The sequence below is a fragment of the Bidens hawaiensis genome, unplaced genomic scaffold (genome assembly GCF_021521415.1).
Source record: "Bidens hawaiensis isolate Kalapana, Puna unplaced genomic scaffold, B.hawaiensis_p1.1 tig00009086_1, whole genome shotgun sequence".
NCBI classification, from domain to species: domain Eukaryota; kingdom Viridiplantae; phylum Streptophyta; class Magnoliopsida; order Asterales; family Asteraceae; genus Bidens; species Bidens hawaiensis.
In genome coordinates, this window is record NW_027491668.1 from 800,195 (window position 1) to 821,139 (window position 20,945).

The 20,945-nt window shown below is 43.7% G+C and overlaps 2 pseudogenes; both read right to left on the reverse strand.

The window, feature by feature from the left end:
* Positions 1-485: 485 nt before the first annotated feature.
* On the reverse strand, positions 486-1,220 carry LOC143531177 (secreted RxLR effector protein 161 pseudogene; annotated as a pseudogene).
* A 3,387-nt stretch (positions 1,221-4,607) lies between these two features.
* LOC143531178 (shikimate O-hydroxycinnamoyltransferase-like) lies at positions 4,608-19,097 on the reverse strand (annotated as a pseudogene).
* Positions 19,098-20,945: the final 1,848 nt, after the last annotated feature.

Below are 20,945 nucleotides of genomic sequence, written 5' to 3' on the forward strand. Positions count from 1 at the left end.
GCAAGAGTGTTGGAATATGGTTATCAAGAACACAGAAGATTTCAGTGAAACAACTTAAACTTCATTAAACAATTAACCTCCTTATATAGGAGAAAATAAAAACAAGAACGACTCAAATACCTCCTTAACCCTATCAACTTCTAAACAAGATAAATATAACATTAAACTAAACTTACGGAGCAAGATTACTCTAAATAAAGAAACATATACTAAAGATATTCAAACTTTTAATATAAGTTCTTGTAGTTCGGTTTTGTATATATGATTGTTTATTGGATTACATCGAAACAGAAGATATTCAAACTTTTAATTAAAATCTTCAACACCCCCTCTTAATTCAAAGCTTTGTAACCCCATCTGTTAAAATCCTTAGATAGCAAAATTGTTCACTTCCTAGAGCTTTTGTTAGCACTTGGCAAATCTGCCACCTGTTCCTCCCGTGTAACATGACAAAATTTTCACTTGCTTTGTCTCAACCAAACTCTTTACATAATGATATTTTTTGTCAATGTGTTTGCTCCTCTTATGAAAAGCTGCATTTTTTGTAAGATAAAGTGATATACTGCAGATTGGTTATCACAGTAAATAATAGTGGGCATCTCTTGCTCATATGTCAACTCTTTTAGCAATTTTCTTAGCCATATTGCTTGATAACCTGCAGCGGTTGCTGCCATGTATTCTGCCTCAGTAGAAGAAAGAGCCACGACCAGCTGCTTCTTTAAGCTCCATGACACGACTCCGAACCCTATCGAAAACACATTTGCGGAAATACTTTTCCTAACTTCCACTGAACTAGCCCGATCGCTATATGTGTAACCTTCCAATTTTATCTTCTTTCCGTTCTCGTACCATAAACCGTAATTAATTGTTCCAGTGACATACCTTAGAATTCTTTTTGCTGCACCAAGATGATAAGTTGTGGGAGTCTGCATGTATCTCGAGATTAGACCTACTGAGAATGCGAGGTCGGGTCTTGTGTTGGACAAATACAATAAACCTCCAACAACACTTATGGACAACCTAGCATCAGCCAGCTCATCAACCTCATCCACTTTGAATTTTTCTCCACAATTCATAGGAGTCACAACCGGTTTGTAATTTCTCAATCCAAACTTTTTAAGCAAATCCTCAGCATATTTTCTTTGTGACACGAATATTCCATCTGTTCTTTTTATCACCTCCAAACCTAGGAAGTATGAAAGATTACCTAGATCAGACATCTCAAACTCCTTTTACATTAAGTTTTTGAATTCCAGCAACAATCTTTTAGACGAGCTCGTGTAAATTATGTCATCAACATATAGGCAAACGATAATGAGATCTTTACCCTCCTTATTTACATACACAGGTGGCTCACTTTGAGTTCTTAAATAACTTCGGTTCAGTGAGTACCCATTGATTCATTCATACCGCACATGGAGCTTGCTTCAACCCGTATAGTTCTTTGTGAAGTCTATACACCGTATCTTCTTGATTATCAATCTCAAATCCAGGGGGTTGTATAACATAAACCTCCTCTTGAAGTGGGCCGTTAAGAAAGGCCGACCTCACATCCAGTTGATGACTGTCCCATCCTTGTTGGGCTGCTATCGATAATATTATTCGAATAGTTTCGAAACGGGCAACGGGAGAGAATGTCTCATCATAGTCAATTCCATATTCTTAGAGTACCCTCTGGCGGCCAAGCGTGCTTTATGCTTTTGAATTTTCCCATCGGCTCTAACTTTTAACTTATAGACCCACTTTAACCCAATTGCCTTTTTCGCCATCTGCAGACTTGTCAACGTCCAAGTCTTGTGGCTTTCAATGATCTTAACTCTTCTTTCATTGTAGTTACCCATTCCTTATGTTGAACTGCTTCTCCAAAGGTGTAAGCCAAAAATGTGACTTAAGATATCAAAAGAACAAAACCCGTTAAATATTTTATGGTCAAGCAAATAATTAAAGTGGGCAAGAAATCCGGATACGAGAACAGAGCTTCGGTGCACGCGCTTAGCTTCAATGGGGAGGAGGTCTTCTAGAAGGAATATGTTAGGCTATAAATATGACATTTCGTTGTCTTTTATGTGTGTGATGTATGGTGTAAATCACCCACCCAGAGGGAGCTCACCTTGGGTGGGGTCGGTTCGTTTATCATATATTTAATCTTTTTCAACCGATAATGAGATCATTTCTTATTATATTATCTGTTTTATTTACTCTATCGTTTGATTTACCGCACCCGCCTCAAACGTTTATCAAGAACAAATCCGTTCGTTTGTCGGATCCGGTTTCGGGACCTACAAACACCTTTCAAGTAACCAATTGAGAATATAACTCAAGAATATATGAGAAAACCTAGATTTTCTTTCTAGTAAAAATGGCCGTATAATTTTTTACTCAGAATGCTTTAGGATGCCTTGCCAAGTACCAAAGATCATTTCACAAACAAAACTTTTAGCTTTTTAGGTTATGAACATTGGTTAAGCTTCAAAAGATTAGAGCGGTTCCTGTACCTATGGTCCACAGCGATACATACCGATAGTGTTGGGTTTATGGAGGCTTAATTGGGCCCGGGTTAGAAGACATATTTTGTGACAGATTAATTAAAAGAAGACTAGTGCAGGCCTAGCCCATATTATTTAATTATAACCCATTATTAGATTTCTTGGGTAGTAAGTAGTAAACCCAAGTATGATTTCTATATATTCATCTTGTACTTGTAATTCCTCATCACGAGTGAGGCGGAGAGCAATAATAAAATATTCTGGTTGCAACCCGTGAACGTAGGTCAGCCGACCGAACCACATAAATCTCGCGTGTTCATCTCCGATTATTATTTCTCTTGCAGTATTATTGTGTTTGTGTATGTTTTGCAATACCCGAATCCCTTACAGATGGTTGAAGCAGGTTACTTTGAAATACTCGCAACCTGTTATTACAATAAAGAGACAATTTACTTTTCTTCTAACAAACTTGTTAAAAAATGCCTTTTTATGACAATATAAAACTGAGTAACTGACACGTCGTACCCACAATTCCCATGTGTAGAGTACTCACACACTACATAACAAAAGAAGTCGTTAGCTATATTCTGTGATTTGTCAAATTTATTTTGATTATCTTAACTTCTATCGATCAAAAGTTCATACAAAAAAAAGACATAAATTCATGACTTTTATATAAATTAGAAAACGCACAACTCATAGGATAGAAACGTTCCTTTGTTACTAGCGACACCGTTTTGCTCCACCCGAATTCTCTTCAGCGGCCTCTTTCTCGGATTTCACATCTTCCTAAATCACACAACAAAATCCAATCTAACTAAGCCAGAGATTTCACATTGCTCAACAAAAGAATGCATATTATGCACAAAGAAAACGTGTTACCTGATCAGAGACCTCTAAGAGGACCTCGAATTGTAAGAATTTAGTTAGATGCTCGCCTTCATCTTCAGACACGGACATGATTCCACCAGGGATTTTATCTTCGAGATGATGAGGGTTTATGACACCCAAATCCAATCCAACATGGCTAACGTAGAGTGAGAAGTCTGGTTGCGATTGAAAAAGAGAAGGGTTGGTGCATCTCTAAGGTTTCTACAAGGAAAGCATGGAGAAAAGGGAATGTCAGAGTGGAGAACACGTGTAGAGCATTCTCAATCCATTCTTTATCTTCAAACCAAAAATTACACTAAAGCTCACTTTATTTTCTCTCAATATTTTAATTAAATAATACTTTTTATACCTTTTATCATCACCTTTTCTTTTTCCTTTACTCATATCCACTTTCAAAATATATTAAAAAATTATAGTGGATAAACAGTAACTTTTCAAATATACAGAAAAATTATTACTTTTTCTAAAATATAAAAACTCTTCACTTACAACACCCTGAATCACTTTCTAAATTATAAAAACACTCCTCACATAATATAAGAGGTTGGATGAGAATGCTCTAAGACAGTAAAATTTAATCAACAAATTAAAATACAATAACCCAATCCAATGATACAACACCTCAAGCTATCAAACCAAAATACAACAGTTGATTCATAACATACAACTCCTAATGCTACAACCCTCCCAAATTGTATCTTTATAAATTGATCAGTCCACCATTTGTTAGCTTAGTTAGAGAAAATACAAAAAAAAAACAACAATCGTACTCAGTAAAAATCCCGTCAATAACCAAGCTATTAACAGGGTCCGGAAGTTAGAGAAAAGACAACTTGAAGAAATTTACATTATCAGTGTCCTAAGTTAGTCGATCAATAAATACAGGTTATCTCTACGCAACAATTCAATTCGAATATTATATTACACATGCAATTAATGAGTTGTACTTTCACTTAGTTGAATGGTAATTATATTTAAGCTTTTAAACGGATGTTAATCATAGGCATCTTCTTTTTATTTCTTTTGGTATGAATCATTTTGCGTTGATTCAAAAGATTGTTCGTAGCACGCCACTCGATCGTGCCCAATGTACCCTAGTTAATATAGTTAAGAAACAAACGGTTGATCGATCATGATAAGCTATGTTTATATAGTCGTTTAAGCATATATAAAACTCATTATTGAAATTTTACAAGTTATACTAAAATCTATAAACTACTAAGTAAACGATCACTCTTTGTACAGCAGGTTGCTGAAAAGCTTCATTTGTTCAACTTCCAGCCCAATGATGATCGATAAGCTTCCATCGTTTATCGGGCTTGGTAACACATAACACCTACCGGCTGATGGGATCCCTACACGCCCCATGAAAATGGGTCGCCCCCATCCAAAGTCAGCATTATGAATCGGGAGCCTAGCCCAACTTATTATTCGAAGATTCGTGCAAATTATAAGAAACCTCAGGCTTTTGATCAAGGTGTTGTTCCAGGTAATCGAGTGCTGAATTTAGATAGTCATTATTCATCCTTGCTAAAGCATCATGGATTTTACTTGCAATGTACCAGATAGTTTTTGATTGAATGTCGCCTGCTGTCGCTTCAACGGAGCAATTAAATATAGCATTCCCAAAATAGCCTGGCGCAAGTGGTGGATGAAAGTGGGCCCGCCCAGCGACTGGGAAGTCGAGCCTGGTTTTCACATCGTATGGCAACCCACGGGCTTTACACACGCACTTCCAAACATGGGCCGACAGATTTCATAAGAGTTGTAGCTCATCGTGTTCCCATCTTCCTTTGATTTTGCTTTGAGCACATTGAGTTGTTTTCGTGTTAACTTGAACATTGAGAAACAGGTTTTGGTTCCATCTAAACGAACTCGAAGTGGCGGCTTCACTGTTGGATGGTATTCAATGTGCTCAAAAACCGGTCGTGCCGGGTCACGTGCACGGAGGAGTGTCCGGTCTATGAAAGGTGGGTGAGTAATGCCAAGACCACGAGCCATATCAGACCATGTGTTTATGAAGTTCAACACAAACATCCCATCCGAACACGATGATCGAAACCACCTCCTAGTGAAACCCCACCACATTTGAAGCATGTTACCTGAAGAGGTATGTACCCGCCTCAACACCGAGCGAGGCGGGTCAACCCACAAGATATAGACAAGAGGCTTGAAATCAAGAAGGCACAAAGCCAAAACCTATGCGCATGGCGCATATCACATATGCTCACGCATATCACATATGCTCATGCATCACATGCTCAGGCATCACACATGCTCAGGCATCAGGCATCACATATGCTCACGCATCACATATGCTCACGCATCACATCTGCGCGTGGCGCATCCGCGCGTGGCGCATATCACATCTGCGCATGAAACATCTGCGCGTGAGAATAAAGAGAAGACCTCGAGCATCCTCAGGATAGGCGCGTATCACACATGCACATAATCAACCTCGTCCTTATCCAAATCAGGATTAGGGCAACCCTGATGGTGCACGTCAGACAACCTTCCAGAAGGTATCTTTTTAAGGAATAAGAATATGCTGATGTTGACAGCTGCCAAATAAAAGGTGGACAACTCAGCAAAACCCATGTGCTACCACGTGATTATAACCAATGAAAAAGCACCAGGTGTCCCAGAGGACACGTGACGCAAAACAATTGGAGGAGGCCAGCAAGGCCCTAATTGGGTCTGAGCCCAATCATTGGAAACCCTAGCACTATAAATATCACATCAACTCCACAAGGAAGATCATACAATCACATCTAACTACACAGTATTCAGCTATATTAAAGCAATACTCTCCAAATTTCCTTACTCTCATATTATTATCTTCTCCTACAAACACTTATTCTCACACCGGAGGGTTACCCCAAAGAGGACCCCTCTGTCCCTTTCTGAGGGGTAAGTTTACGGTGCTGTTCATTTTGTAGGTGGAAGAACCCAGATCCCAGGAATCCATCGGTGGAAGAGCATAATCACACCCGAGGAAAGTAGATCGTCTACCAGTGAGTCGATCCACGTTTCTTCATTGGCGCCATCCACTGTTACAACGGCAACAAGATCTCATTAGATCTCTAAAAAAACAAATTTTCACCATGGTTTCAAGTGCTCGTAACGTCGATCAAGTTCTGGAGGATATTGAACGTGAGGATGTTAATGAGGGACAGCAGTTTCTGAGGGGGCCGCTTGATTCTACGCGCACCACCAGTAACCGTCCCTTCATCACAACTCCTCACGGCCAGACTGAAACTCCTCCAGACGATCTCACGTTACAAAATCTTGCCGGCGCGAAACAAAAAGGCCCGATGGGTCCAGAAGATGAAACCAATGACCCTAAAGAATGGCTCATAAACGAGCAACGACGTCTAATGGACAAGTACAATGAGATGGTCAAACAGAAAAAGTTAGCCGACTTAACACAAAGGCTAGCGTTTGACAAGCAAGCCATTCAAGGAACAAAAAGGGGCCGCGCGCCGGAAGAGGGTCACTCTGTTCACACTGAACACGCTGAGTTTAGTGATGAAGAAGTGCACAGCGTCAGGAAGACGCGAGATACTCATGCAGGAGGCTCACAGCTCCGCGCGCAAATGAACATGGCGCCTGGAGCCAGAGCCGATCTGGATCTGCACACACCATACAGCCCACCAGTAAGAGGGCAAGTGGATGTAACCACACCGTACAGGCCAGCCATCTTGGTGAAACATTCAAAATTCACTGAGCGCATCGCGAAGGCCCCCATCCAGCACAAGACCAAGATGCCAAGTGGTTTGGGCAAATCTGACGGCACAACAGATCCAGACGATTTCTTACAAGGTTTTTACAACACTGGAAACCTAGAAAGCTGGACGATGCCAACATGGTGTCACATGTTTGCTCGCTGCCTCACGGGCGCGGCGCGTGTTTGGTTTGAAAGCTTGCCTACTGGGCAAATCGATGGGTTCGAGGAACTATTGGAAAAGTTCCAAGCTCACTTCGTACAACAGCGCAGACACACGCGCGACCCTGATGACATCATGCACTGCGTGCGCAGGAATGATGAAACGATTGAAGACTACATCACTCGTTTCAATCAGGAGTCTCTGGCAATCAGAGGTATCACCGAGCAACTATTGCGCGTGGCCTTTATACAAGGCGCGCGCAGTGATCAACTCCGCCGAGCTCTCGTAAGCAGAGATGGCATGCCAACCACTTGGGCCAAGCTAATGGAAGCATCGCGAGTCTTCGCGAGAAATGAAAAACAAATTGCCCAAGATAGAGCGAGAGAAAGAGGGCATCAAGCAGAGGCACCGCGCAGCAGCGAAAGAAGGGGCAAACAGAACACTGTATGGTCCAGGTTGCAATCAACCAGTTTTTCTTCCGCAGAAAAGCAGGCGCAACCAAGCTCACCCCAGCCCCAAAAAGACGTTCGTAATCGCGGGGAGGGTGACAAGAGGGAAGGCGGCAGAGATCCTAGCAGACCTCTACCAAGAATCTGGACTCCCCTCACTAAAACACCTTCACAAGTGTTAAGCACTGAGAATGTCCAGTTCAAAAGCCCCAAGCCACTACACTACAAGGGACCATCAAACAGTGTCAAGTACTGCGAGTTTCACAAGTCCACGGGACACAACACTGATGCATGCCATCACTTGAAGGATGCAATTGAAAAAGATGTGAAATCAGGCAAGCTGGCTCACCTGGTGAAAAACCCAAGACCAGAAAGTGAACAACCAGAAGGAGCCTCTGCCAGCAAAAAGTACAAAAGAATCTGTGTAGCCGAGGGAGGAAGGCAAGGGCAAACATCAAGAAAGAGAAGCGCGCAAATCCAAGGAGATTGGCGCGAGCAACAAGTAATCTTCCCAAGAATCAGGGGAGGCCCTTCTATCAGCAGTCCTCTTGTCATCACTACACACATTGCTCATTACGAAGTGTCAAAAGTCCTGGTGGACACTGGCAGCGAATCAGACATCATGTATGAGCAATGTTTCAGAAAACTGGATCCGGCAGACCAAGCAAGGCTTGAAATTGTGAATGCACCAATCTCTGGTGTTTCAAATGAAATCATTCATCCCCTAGGTCAAATACAATTTGAGCTAACTATGGGGGATGAGAAACACAAGCGAGCCGAAGTTGTCAACTTCTTGGTCTTGCCCACCACTTCTTGCCACAATATGATCTTGGGTAGAGGAACGATTGCCCAATTTAACGCCATACCGTCGCCAGCGCACGGCGCGTTGGGGTTCCCAACACCAACAGGTGTAACTTTTGTATACCGAGATCATTTGTGTGCAGTGACAAATACTCCGCGGGAAGGGAGAATGAAACTTCCAATGGCAGACAACGCGCCAGAGGAATGGATTCTCAACCCAAAATTCCCGGAGCAGAAGATCACAATTGGCGCAACGATATCAGACGACACGAGGTTGAGAATGAAAAGATTGCTCACGGCATATATGTCGGTCTTCGCGTGGCAACACTCTGATATGACTGGGGTTCCGCGAGACCTGGCACAACATTCTCTCAACACGTTCAAGTCTGTAGAGCCAATTGCTCAAAAGAAGAGAGTCATGGGGGATGAGAAAGCGAGGGCCATGAATGAGCAGGTTGAGGATCTACTGCGCGCAAACATCATCCGCCCGATACGATACCAGACATGGGTAGCCAATCCTGTGATGGTAAAGAAAAGTAACGGGTCATGGAGGATGTGCATTGACTTCAAGGACCTCAACAAAGCATGCCCAAAGGATTGTTACCCCCTCCCAAACATCGACGCAAAGGTGGACTCCGTGGCGCCATTCAAGCTCAAATGTTTCTTGGATGCCTACAAGGGCTATCACCAGATTCAAATGGCACCACAAGACGAGGACAAGACCGCCTTCAGAACCGACAAGGGTGTTTTCTGTTACACAAAGATGCCCTTTGGTTTGAAGAATGCGGGAGCCACCTACCAAAGACTTATGGATGCCGTTTTCAGCGAGCAAGTTGGAAGAAATCTAGAAGTCTATGTGGATGATCTGGTGATCAAAAGTAGGGAGGAAAAACAAATGCTCAAAGACATCGAAGAAACCCTTGGGCGCCTAACGGAAGTTAACATGAAGCTCAATCCGAGCAAATGCACTTTCGGCGTGCAAGAGGGAAAATTTCTAGGTGTAATGGTCACCAAGGATGGTTTTAAGGTGAACCCTGAGAAGGTGGAGGCCATCCTTGACATGCCCTCGCCATCCACCATGAAAGAAGTTCAGAAGCTGAATGGTAGATTGGTATCAATCAACAGGTTCCTAGCGAACCATGCAAGCAAATCTACCCCATTTGTCAATACATTGAGAAACTGCTTAAAGAAAAGCCAATTCAAATGGACTCCTGAGGCCGAGCAAGCTTTCAGTGAGATTAAAGAATGTTTGATAAATCTGCCCGCGCTCACAGCTCCACTTCCTGGTGAAACTTTGACATTGTACCTATCAGCAGGAGAGCGCGCCATCGGCGCAGTATTGTTGGTGGATCGCAAGGGAATCCAAACGCCAATATACTATGTGAGTCGGGTGCTGACAGATCCTGAGACGCGCTACTCCATCATGGAAAAGTTAGTTTTATCACTAACACACGCGTCGCGCAAGCTTCATAGATATTTCAATGGTCATCCTATTGAAGTACTAACTGGTTACAACATCCAGCAAGTCTTGCGGCGCCCCGCGCTCTCGGGAAGGCTGACAAAATGGGCCCTGGAATTAGGTGAACACACGATCGCCTATAAGCCCCGTCCAGCAATAAAGAGGCAAGTTTTAGCTGATTTCATCGCAGAAATCCCCGAAGGAAGAGTTGAAGAGGCTCAGCGCGAGGTAGACCCTCCGCGAGCCAATGATGAAGAAAATGTTTGGAGATTGTTCACTGACGGAGCTTCAAACAACGAAGGGTCCGGCGCAGGTCTCAAACTGGTGGATCCAGAGAATCATGAATATACTTATGCCATCAGGTTGGACTTCAAGAGCACCAACAATGAGGCTGAGTATGAAGCCCTGCTGGCTGGGCTGCGCATCGCGCACAAATTCGGAGTTAAAAAGCTAGAGGCCCATGTTGATTCATACTTGGTAGCAGCACAGGTCAATGGCCTTTATGATGCCAAGGAGAACACCATGCCTCTATATCTAGAGCAGGCGAAAAAGCTCATCGAGCAATTTGACTGCTTCAGAATCATTCATATTCCGCGCAGTGAAAACAAATCTGCAGACGCGCTGAGTAAGATGGCATCAACCAGTTTTGATCACTTTGGCAAAGATGTCAGGGTAGAAGTAATGAGCAACCCATCGGTGGTAGCGAAGTCTGTCCTTGTAACTCATACAACCCCTTCATCATGGATAACTTCAATAATGGAATTCTTGAAGGAGGGAAAGGTACCAGATGATCGCGCACAGGCGAGGAAGATAAGACACAAGTCGCAGAACTATGAACTCCTTGATGGCACATTATATCGACGCTCTTATCTTGGACCGCTCATGAAATGGCTAGATGCTGAGGAAGCAAGTTATGTGATCAGAGAGATACACGAAGGAATCTGTGGAATACATGCTGGCCCGCGCATGGTGGTTGCCAAGGCAATGAGCGCAGGTTACTATTGGCCAGGCATGTACTTGGACGCTCTAAAAGAGATCCAAAAATGCAAAGCATGTCAGAGCCATGCGCCAAACACCATGCGGCCAAAGAACAACTTGATTCCAGTGACCTCTGCATGGCATTTCCACAAATGGGCAATCGACATTGTGGGTCCCCTTCCGCAAGCGCAAGGGCGAGTAAAATTTTTGGTAGTGGCAGTAGACTATTTCACAAAATGGGTTGAAGCCAAGCCACTAGCAAAAATCACAGCCGAAGCGATGAAGCAGTTTATATGGAGCCACATCATATGCCGTTTTGGCTTGCCCATGGAAATTGTGAGCGATAATGGCAAGCAATTCACTGACAAGAAGATATCCAGCTGGCTCAAGGAATTGCGCATCAACCAAATTTTCACTTCAGTTTATCACCCTCAGGGGAATGGCCAAGTGGAACGCGCTAACCAAAGCTTGCTGAATGGGCTGAAGAAAAGGTTAGAGGGAGAATCCCATTCTTGGGTCGAAGAGCTACCTAATGTCCTGTGGGCACACAGGACATTAAGCAAAACCAGCAATGGCGAATCCCCGTTCAGCCTAACCTATGGAACAGAGGCAATGATTCCAGCAGAAATTGGATGCCCATCCCATAGAGTGCTCATGATGAGCAAGATTGATAACGAGCGCGAAAGAAGGTTGGATCTCAACTTACTTGAAGGGCGCAGAGAGGCGGCTATCATCAGTGAAGCCAAATACAAGAAAAAACTGGAAAAATATTACAACCAGCGCGTGAAAGAATGCCACTTCAAGAAAAATGATTTTGTCCTTCGAAACAATGAAGCTAGCCGCGCGATACCCCCGGGAAAAATGTCCCCCAATTGGGAGGGACCTTATCAAGTCTTGGAAGAATTGGGAAAAGGCGCATACGCCTTAAAAGATTTGAATGGAAAGAAGATCCCGCGCGCATGGAACGCAGCACAGCTTAGAAAATGTTTCATGTAAAAAATGTCAAGTTTGTAATCAAGGCTTTTTAAGCCATTATGAATAATGATACGCGCTATCTTCTCTTAATGTGGATTCTATTACCTTTTGCATACATGTTTCACACTTCCCTTTATTAATTTTGAGCAATATGACAACATTGTATTGACATCAAAACAAAATAAAACGAAGTAAAACATACATGCGCAAACGCGTTCACGAGTCTTAACTCTAAAACATCAGGGCCTTAGCCCAAAATTATGAGCCTTAGCTCAGGGCCTTAGCCCAATAATGTGAGCCTTAGCTCAAATCACTCACAACATCCATCCTACATGCTGCGCAGCCTGACCATAAAAATACCTAAGCACAACTAAGGCAAAGCAAATGCCAAAACATAGTTGTTAGGGTCTCAGGTCGAGGTCGCGCATGAAATTGTAATGGATATCTGAGTAACACACATTGACACGTAAAGGCTAAAAAACTCATAATTCCATGCACGATAACGTCGCGCAAAAGAGGAATAATGAAAACGCCAAGGCACGTGTCAACATAATCAAGATATGGCAAAATCACTTACAATATGACAAGGATTAAGTATAATAATTTTCTTACAACCTTGTTCTTATTTCAACGTGCAAGCATATCTTATATTCAACAAGCAAACATGCAATATAAAGAGATGAATGGGGAATGCGCAAGATGCGAATAAGGGAAAAACAAAATTTCATTCCAAAGCATTGAAATTTACAAGTTTACAAGATGATGAGATACAAACTACAAATAAAAATAAAAAACATGAAGGGCTTCTCAAGTCTCCACGTCGACGTCAGCCTCTTCATAGTCCTCATCACCGCCCTCAGCATCTGGCACAGCCCGCTCCTCGTCATCTCCAAACTGACCATAGTCAAGTTGTTCATCCTGAATGGAGTCTTCTATCACAACAGTGTCAGGAGCGGACCCTTTGGCCACGCCAGAGCCGCTTGCAGGAGCAGCATTCCCCGCGCCATCATCGCCGCCACCAGCGCCTTCGCACTCGTCAAGTAATTTCTTTAGCGCGCCGAGGTCGGGCTGGTCAGCAAGCGCGGATATCTGCAAATCATAAGGAAAAATATAAGTACAAAAAAGACTTGGAAAATAAGTCAAGGCAATATCATTAAGGTTAAAATACCTGCCCAAGGATGGGAATGGGAGTATTCAAATACTTCTCCCCCATCGCGGCCATGTCCGCGCAGGCAACGTCGCTCTGATAAGGGTAGTCGGATGGGTTCTTCTTCAGCATCCCATATTCATAGCCATCCTTAAACCCTTCAGCTCGACCCACCAAGCGCGCGGCAGCGTTGCAATCCATCACAAGGGCCTGAAACTCGTCTGAATATTTCATCGCGTAAGCGCAACGAGTCACACCCTGTGAGATTAGCCATTGGCGATCCTGCGCGAGGGAAGCAACAGACGTCTCGAGGGAAGGAATCTGAGAGTTTAACAACTCAACAGTTTCCTTAGTCTGTTTCAGCTCCTCTTTGTCGGACGCTGCTGCCGCCAGGACTTCTTCCTTTTCCGCTCGCGCAAGCTCGAGCGCTTCCTGGCTAGACGCTGCCGTCGCCAAGGCTTCATCCTTCTCGGCCTGCGCGGCCGCCAGCTCCTTCTTCAGGCGCGCAACCTCACTCTCCAGTGATGATTTTTCAGTTATAGACTGGACAAGAGCTTGGTCACGCGCCTCCGCGTCCAGCTCCAAGTCGCGCGCTCTACGCGCGTACTTGGCCGCGTCCGCCTCCGCCGCCTGTAGCTTCTCCCGCGCAGCCTGAAGCTCATGCCCGCGCTTCACGAAGGCGCTGTTGGCATTTGCTCTGTTCTCACTGAGCTCTGCTTGGAGCTTTTCAGCTCTCTCTCGAGCATCAGAAAGATGCCAAGCAGACACTTTAGCCTCTTGCTTGGCTTCCACAAGAGCATCACGTACCTTTACGTAATCATAGCGAAGCTCTTGGGAGGCAGCAAAGAAGGCCGACCCAGCAAACAGATGATCGTTGAGCAAGTCATCGCGAGCGCGGTCCTCCTGGAACCTCCTTTCAGCTGGAGGCACAGAATGAGCCCAGAATTCCGCACACACACCCATGGACTGAAATGTGCTGTCCTCAGTAATATTCCATCTCGGGCGGTAAATGTGATCGGATTCCTACAAAAACAATGTAATTATCTAAGTCAACAAAACACTAAGATGGAAGTCCGCGCAGCGGAGCAAAAACGAACCTATACCTGCGGGGATGAAGCAGAAAAGTCAGCGCCAGCCCCACGAGAAGGCTCCGCCGCGAAACCTCGTGGCGTTGCAGGGCTGGCGCGGCCGCCGTCGGAGTCTTCAACTTCAAACTCCTCATCCTCCTTGGAAACAGGCCTTTTCTCCTGCGACCTAGAACCAAAATCAGTCTCGCGAGGAGGGCTGTGCGCAGGAGGAGGTGAGGGAGGTCTCGACGCCGCCAGGTCGGCGCGTAAAACGGCCTCCTGCTCCTTAGTAATCCAGATGAGGGGAGATTCAGCACTTGCAGGAGCAGGAGCAGAACCAGCGGCGCTGGCACCGGCGCCAGGAGTGCCGCCAGCAGCTTGTACGCCAGCTATGAAAAAATCAACAAAAAGAAATGGTTCATGACTTGATCTAAAAGAAAAAAGTCAGAAAATAAAAGCGCAATACATACCTTGGCGCAACTCCGTTCGCAAGGCAAACATCGCCATGAAGTCCATTCTACCCTTTTTTGAGGGTAAAACAGGGGACTTCGAAGGGACCTCCGGCGCAGCCTCGGCATCTTGTGGCGCTTGAGGTTGATCCACCAAGGTCGCCGGCTCTACACACATTTGAGTGAGCAAAGATTCATTAGTAATTCTATCAGAATCGCGCTCATAGAACCATAAAAGATAAGCAAAGGATAAGCAAAGTATACCTGTCGAAGGCGCAACACCGCTTCCCTTTTCCGCCGCGCGAAGGGAGGAGGTAGCGCCACCATACCTCGTGTGGATAGGAGGTCTGCCCACTTTTTGAGGCAGGGAAGACAAGGAAAACTTGGTGGTAAACACCTGGGTTTTCTCAAGTCCCTTCGCCTGGGTAGGAGGATCCTGAACAACAGGGGCATCATCTTTCTTCTGTTTCTTACTGGCCCCTGCGCCAGTTTTCCCTTTAGCCTTACGCTTTAGTTGGGGCGCCTCCTCCTCCTCCTCCTCTTCCGCGAGCTCCAGCTCGTAGTTTTCGAGCGCATCTACAATAAGTGCAAAGGAAATGTTAGCCAAATTTGGTATAAAGGCATAAGCATAAGTACAAAGGCTTACCAGGCGCATCGCTGTCAAAGACAAATCCCAGATCAACAGGGATGAATATGTCATCGAAGCGATCGGGGAAACCAACCTCCCCAGCGCCCAGCGCGACGGAGCCACCCTCCATATGCTCGTCATAGGCGGCGTGGACATACTCCTTGCTGACTGCACAAAACAAGTCAAATGATATCAGCAAAACGAGGTACATTAGCGCAGAGGTAATGGAATGAGATTAACTTACACAAGCCGTCAACTTGGATAACGGGCTCAGTCGCGCTGTCAGCCCACCTCCTGCTCATGCCAACCCCCACCAGCGCCTCCTCGCAAATGTTCTTGGCGGGGGATGGTTCGACAGTCAACTTGTTTACCCAGGCGCCAGTTGGGTTCTTGAGGACACCCACATCCGCAGGCGCAGAAGAAATCGCGCGCATGGTCATGCGGATGGGGATCACACCAGCCCTGATGTAGAAAAATCTCTCAGACCAGTCATGAAGGCTCTTGAATGAAACAGTGCAGCACTTGACCTTCTGACTGCGAGGAATAAATGAGAACCAAGAATCTTGGATCTTGGGCTTATAAAAAAATTGAAAGCGACGAGGGGTGGGCTCCTCGCGCTGGGATTTGCACATGAACTCAAAGTGAGTCATGCGCACAAGTCCAAACGGATGGACTTGGGATATATGAATCCCATAAAACTTAAGCAGCGCACCCACAAACCTTGTCATCGGGAGACGAAGGTTGCAGTGGGTGAAAAAATGGCTATAAAGGGATATATAGCCGGTGGGCGGGTCCGCCGCCGTTTGCCCGGCCGCCGGCAGCATGCAACCATACTCAGGGAGAAAACCCTGAGAGGCGATAAGGCTGTCAAAATCGACCTGCCGCAGTTTGCAGGGGATCTCATCCCACTTCTTCACCGTCTTGGTCTTCCCTACATCCTCCGATGAGGCCTCAGCAGCCTTCTTCCCCTTGCCGGTCTTCTTCAACGTAGACATTACTAAGGATTTAACACGGCGATGGATAGGGGAGATTGTGTTGTCTGAACTATCAGACATACAACTGTAAAAACGAACGGAGGATGCCTCTAAAAGAACAGAGATCTGGAAGCAGAAGACGGTAATCGGAAAAGAACGAAAGAAAGGAAAGCTTCGAATAAACAACAAAGAAGATGAAGAATAAAAGCTCTAAGGGTTTGCTTTTATAGGCCCAAGATAGAGAAAATTTGGCACTGAACGGACTTCACGCGCCCCCACTCGCAGGTGTAAGCCAACGGGAGCGCGACACGTGTCCCTGATACTGTGTGAGGGGACACGAAAAGAAACGATACAGCTGCTACCATAGTTCACGCGCCACCACTCGCAGGTACGGACCAACGCGAGCGCGACACGTGTTCCTGACACTATGTGAGGAGACATGAAAGGCAGCTGTAGCACCTCGAGCACACGAAAGGTCTGACACGTCTCCATTACTGACGCATGTCAGCAACAACCAACCACGTACAGGGACGATTCGTTTTCAGCCAAAAGGATAGAATTTCGCGCAACGATGAGTAATAAGAAGAAAAGACAAACCCTATTAAAAAGAGCAGCCTATTAAGTCTAATATCTATCTTACCTCGCTCGCGCGAGACAAGACACACATTAGACTGGGGGGGCTTGAAGAGGTATCTACGCGCCTCAACACCGAGCGAGGCGGGTCAACCCACAAGATATAGACAAGAGGCATGAAATCAAGAAGGCACAAAGTAAAACCTATGCGCATGGCGCATATCACATATGCTCACGCATATCACATATGCTCATGCATCACATGCTCAGGCATCACACATGCTCAGGCATCACATGCTCAGGCATCACATATGCTCACGCATCACATATGCTCACGCATCACATATGCTCACGCATATCACATCTGCGCGTGGCGCATCCGCGCGTGGCGCATATCACATCTGCGCATGAAACATCTGCGCGTGAGAATAAAGAGAAGACCTCGCGCATCCTCAGGATAGGCGCGTATCACACATGCACATAATCAACCTCGTCCTTATCCAAATCAGGATTAGGGCAACCCTGATGGTGCACATCAGACAACCTTCCAGAAGGTATCTTTTTAAGGAATAAGAATATGCTGATGTTGACAGCTGCCAAATAAAAGGTGAACAACTCAGCAAAACCCATGTGCTACCACGTGATTATAACCAATGAAAAAGCACCAGGTGTCCCAGAGGACACGTGGCGCAAAACAATTGGAGGAGGCCAGCAAGGCCCTAATTGGGTCTGAGCCCAATCATTGGAAACCCTAGCACTATAAATATCACATCAACTCCACAAGGAAGATCATACAATCACATCTAACTACACAGTATTCAGCTATATTAAAGCAATACTCTCCAAATTTCCTTACTCTCATATTATTATCTTCTCCTACAAACACTTATTCTCACACCGGAGGGTTACCCCAAAGAGGACCCCTCTGTCCCTTTCTGAGGGGTAAGTTTACGGTGCTGTTCATTTTGTAGGTGGAAGAACCCAGATCCCAGGAATCCATCGGTGGAAGAGCATAATCACACCCGAGGAAAGTAGATCGTCTACCAGTGAGTCGATCCACGTTTTTTCATTACCTACTCAAAGACAATTGTGAGTATCCATTGTAAGATGGCACAAAAACACCCAAAAACATATCTAGTCAACTTCTACATCATAAAAACGCAATTCTTTAAAAGCACTTAAAACTCACCCTATAATGAATTCTAAAAACACCTAAAAACATTACCGCATCATCACCATCTTTTACCTTTAACAAAAGTATAATTATTTTTTTATCACCCGGGCCGCCATATGCTGAAAGGCCCACTCCAACTCATTTTTTATAATTCTTGGTGTATGAAAAAAATCTCCTAAAAATGACTCCTACAATAAAGAAAACCGTATGACGTGTAAAAAAACGCTCTAAAACTGTCTTAGTGTGAACGCTCTTAGTTTGTTACACATATACAAGTCAATTGTCTCCGAGAATTTAAATATCTCAGCCGAGCCAAAATAAAAAAGGCCCATAGCCTTAACAAGTAACGAAATATATAAGGTAATTTTTTTTTAAACGAGGCTTAATGTTATAGCAATAAATATAGAAAAATATCTTATTAAAGTCAAATACTGTAATAACTAACGATTAACCAATGATTTGTGAAACTCTCCTAACATTGGGGAAAAAAATAGCTTGATCCTTGGTGGCTAGCTTGGTCAACCGAGGAGGAGCCTGATGGTTAACAACGAACCAATAATGCTGAGCTGGTCGTTGTTTAGCAATTACAAAGAAGAAAAGAACTAAAGAGAAATTTCAATCAACCGCTATTTCATTTATGTTGCATCGGGTTTTATTTAATTTTTTAGTTTTGAGTTTTAGTTTAGGGCTAATAATTTAAACTTGATTAAATGGATTATGGATAAAAAAGAATTTTAGGCCCAAAAATTATAAGATGGCAAAAAGAAATTCATATTTTATAAGTTTTATAGTTTTAAGTGTATATATAAAAAATGTACTCTAACGAGGGTGCAAAGTCACCGAAATCATCGATAACGCCATCCGACTCTGCTTCCAGAAACAACACCCCTTGTCCTTGACAATCGATCTCAATACGACCATCTTCGTCATGTCTAAACCGCCCTGCCACTGGGTAAAACACAACTAACGCGGTGCTCAAAGTGTCCTTCATCACTTTGATCATGTCAAAGAAGTTGGGAGCACCATTGGGCCGATAAAAATACACCGATTTCGAGTGAAAGTTGATGGCAGTGAGATCAAGGCAAGAGCTCCATAGCCTTACTGTGGGTGTCTCGTTCACTGGCCTCACCATTGTCGATTCTTTTACGACCACCTTCATCTGTATTTAATTTTTCGTCAGTGATCCAAATGATGTTCTATGGCACATTTCAGCTTTAAGTATAGATCGATCTAGCAATCGGTGATGTAGATAAGGTGAAAGTTATTTGACGTACGTGTCGGTCGTAGCCTTTTGTGCAATTGTGCACAGCTGGTGTGTTAAGAATTTGTATGTTACTATGTGTTACTGGTATCAATAAACATTATGTGTATATATGTATCCACGTGCATGATACAAATGAAAAATGAATTTATTCCCTATCTTTTACGAAAACCGGCAACTCAGTTATCACACCAGATTACAAACATTTTTTAAAAACACTCCCTTATGAGCTATAAGCTGTCCCACAAGATTCCAAGTGTTTTATAAAAACACTCATTTCTCTTGTAAATTTATAAAATTTGAAACCCCCACCAGGGGCAGACTTGGTTAGTAACCAGGGGTAGTTTTAAGTCTTTGATACCCCATAACTTTTTGTCGGTAGTGCAAACATTTTTTTTATCGATTTTCGTATTTCGCTACCTCTGAAAAAATATAGCGTTATCTCTATTTATTTAAAACCTGACCAAATTAAGGGCTAAAACCAATTAAGGCCCAACAAAATTTTAAAGCCCAAACCAAATAAAATCATTGCTTGTTGTAGCTCTCGGCTTCCACCGGCCAAGACTATTCCCAGACTTGGGGAACGGACTTGGGTGGCAGCCGAGAGCTACAATGGTGTGGGTTTGGAGTCTACAGACCTTCCACGTACCTTCATTTAGTTAGAACTTAAAGGGTGGGAGTAAATATTATTCATGTTTTTTTTGGGGGGTCCTAATAAATTGAGGTCCCAAAGCACTAACTTTACCTACATATGTGATGTGTGGGTGAAAGAACTTGTTCTAAGTGCTTAATATGGTGTGTTTTAATTGTTTATATGTATATCGAACACAAGTACTTTGATTATTTTTATGATTGTAGGTGATCGGAGCTTAAAGACACTAAGTTGAGGCATTTAGGATGGAGTGGAAATGGAAGTAATGATATATGATGTGATAGAGAATTGAAATACGAAGACATTGGCCGAAAACGGGGAGGAAAACATAGTTGGAATGAAGATTTTACAAAGAAAACAGTTTTCTGGTACTGTAGCAGTTCTAGCCATACGGTGGCAAGCCGTAGGCTATAGCCAGGTCTGACGGGAATTTTATTTTTGGGAGCGTCACACACCATCCTAACACCCTCTAATCACCATAAACATTCATGTTCTCATCATCTCAACCAAGAATCAAGATTTCCAAGATGCTTATGCTAGGTGCTAAAGCTTCTGTGACCATCTTCGGGCGTAGGGTTGTGTTTGTAGTTAGACTTTTTGGTATTTTGAACCTTAATATTGGATTTGGATTTGGTTAATCATTCGGTTAGTTGAATCTTTACATTTGTTTGTGTGCTTAAACAGTTTTTCTTAATTGAATTCTTAAGATTGTATCAGTTAATTGGTTTGAAGTCATCAACATTTAGGATTGAGTTCTTATCATCGTTGACCCCATTCATCATTAACCATAACATTGATTTTATTTATCAAAACCATAAAACTGGTAATCAGTTAGGTTATTATTCATCCAAACTAATTGTTCGGATTAAATTCGGTCAGTCAATAAGGTCAAATATCTAATATTTTGATTATAGGTGTAATCAAATGAGTTTTCTAAATAAGTTTAATCAATTGGTCGAGTTTACTTCACAGCCTGAAACCTAGAGTTTGGCTACTTTTCTCCAATTATTTTACAACCAAGTCAATTTTTAATCTGACTGACATCATCTTCCCACCTAGTATAGTTATTATTAAACATGACTTCGTTGGCACTT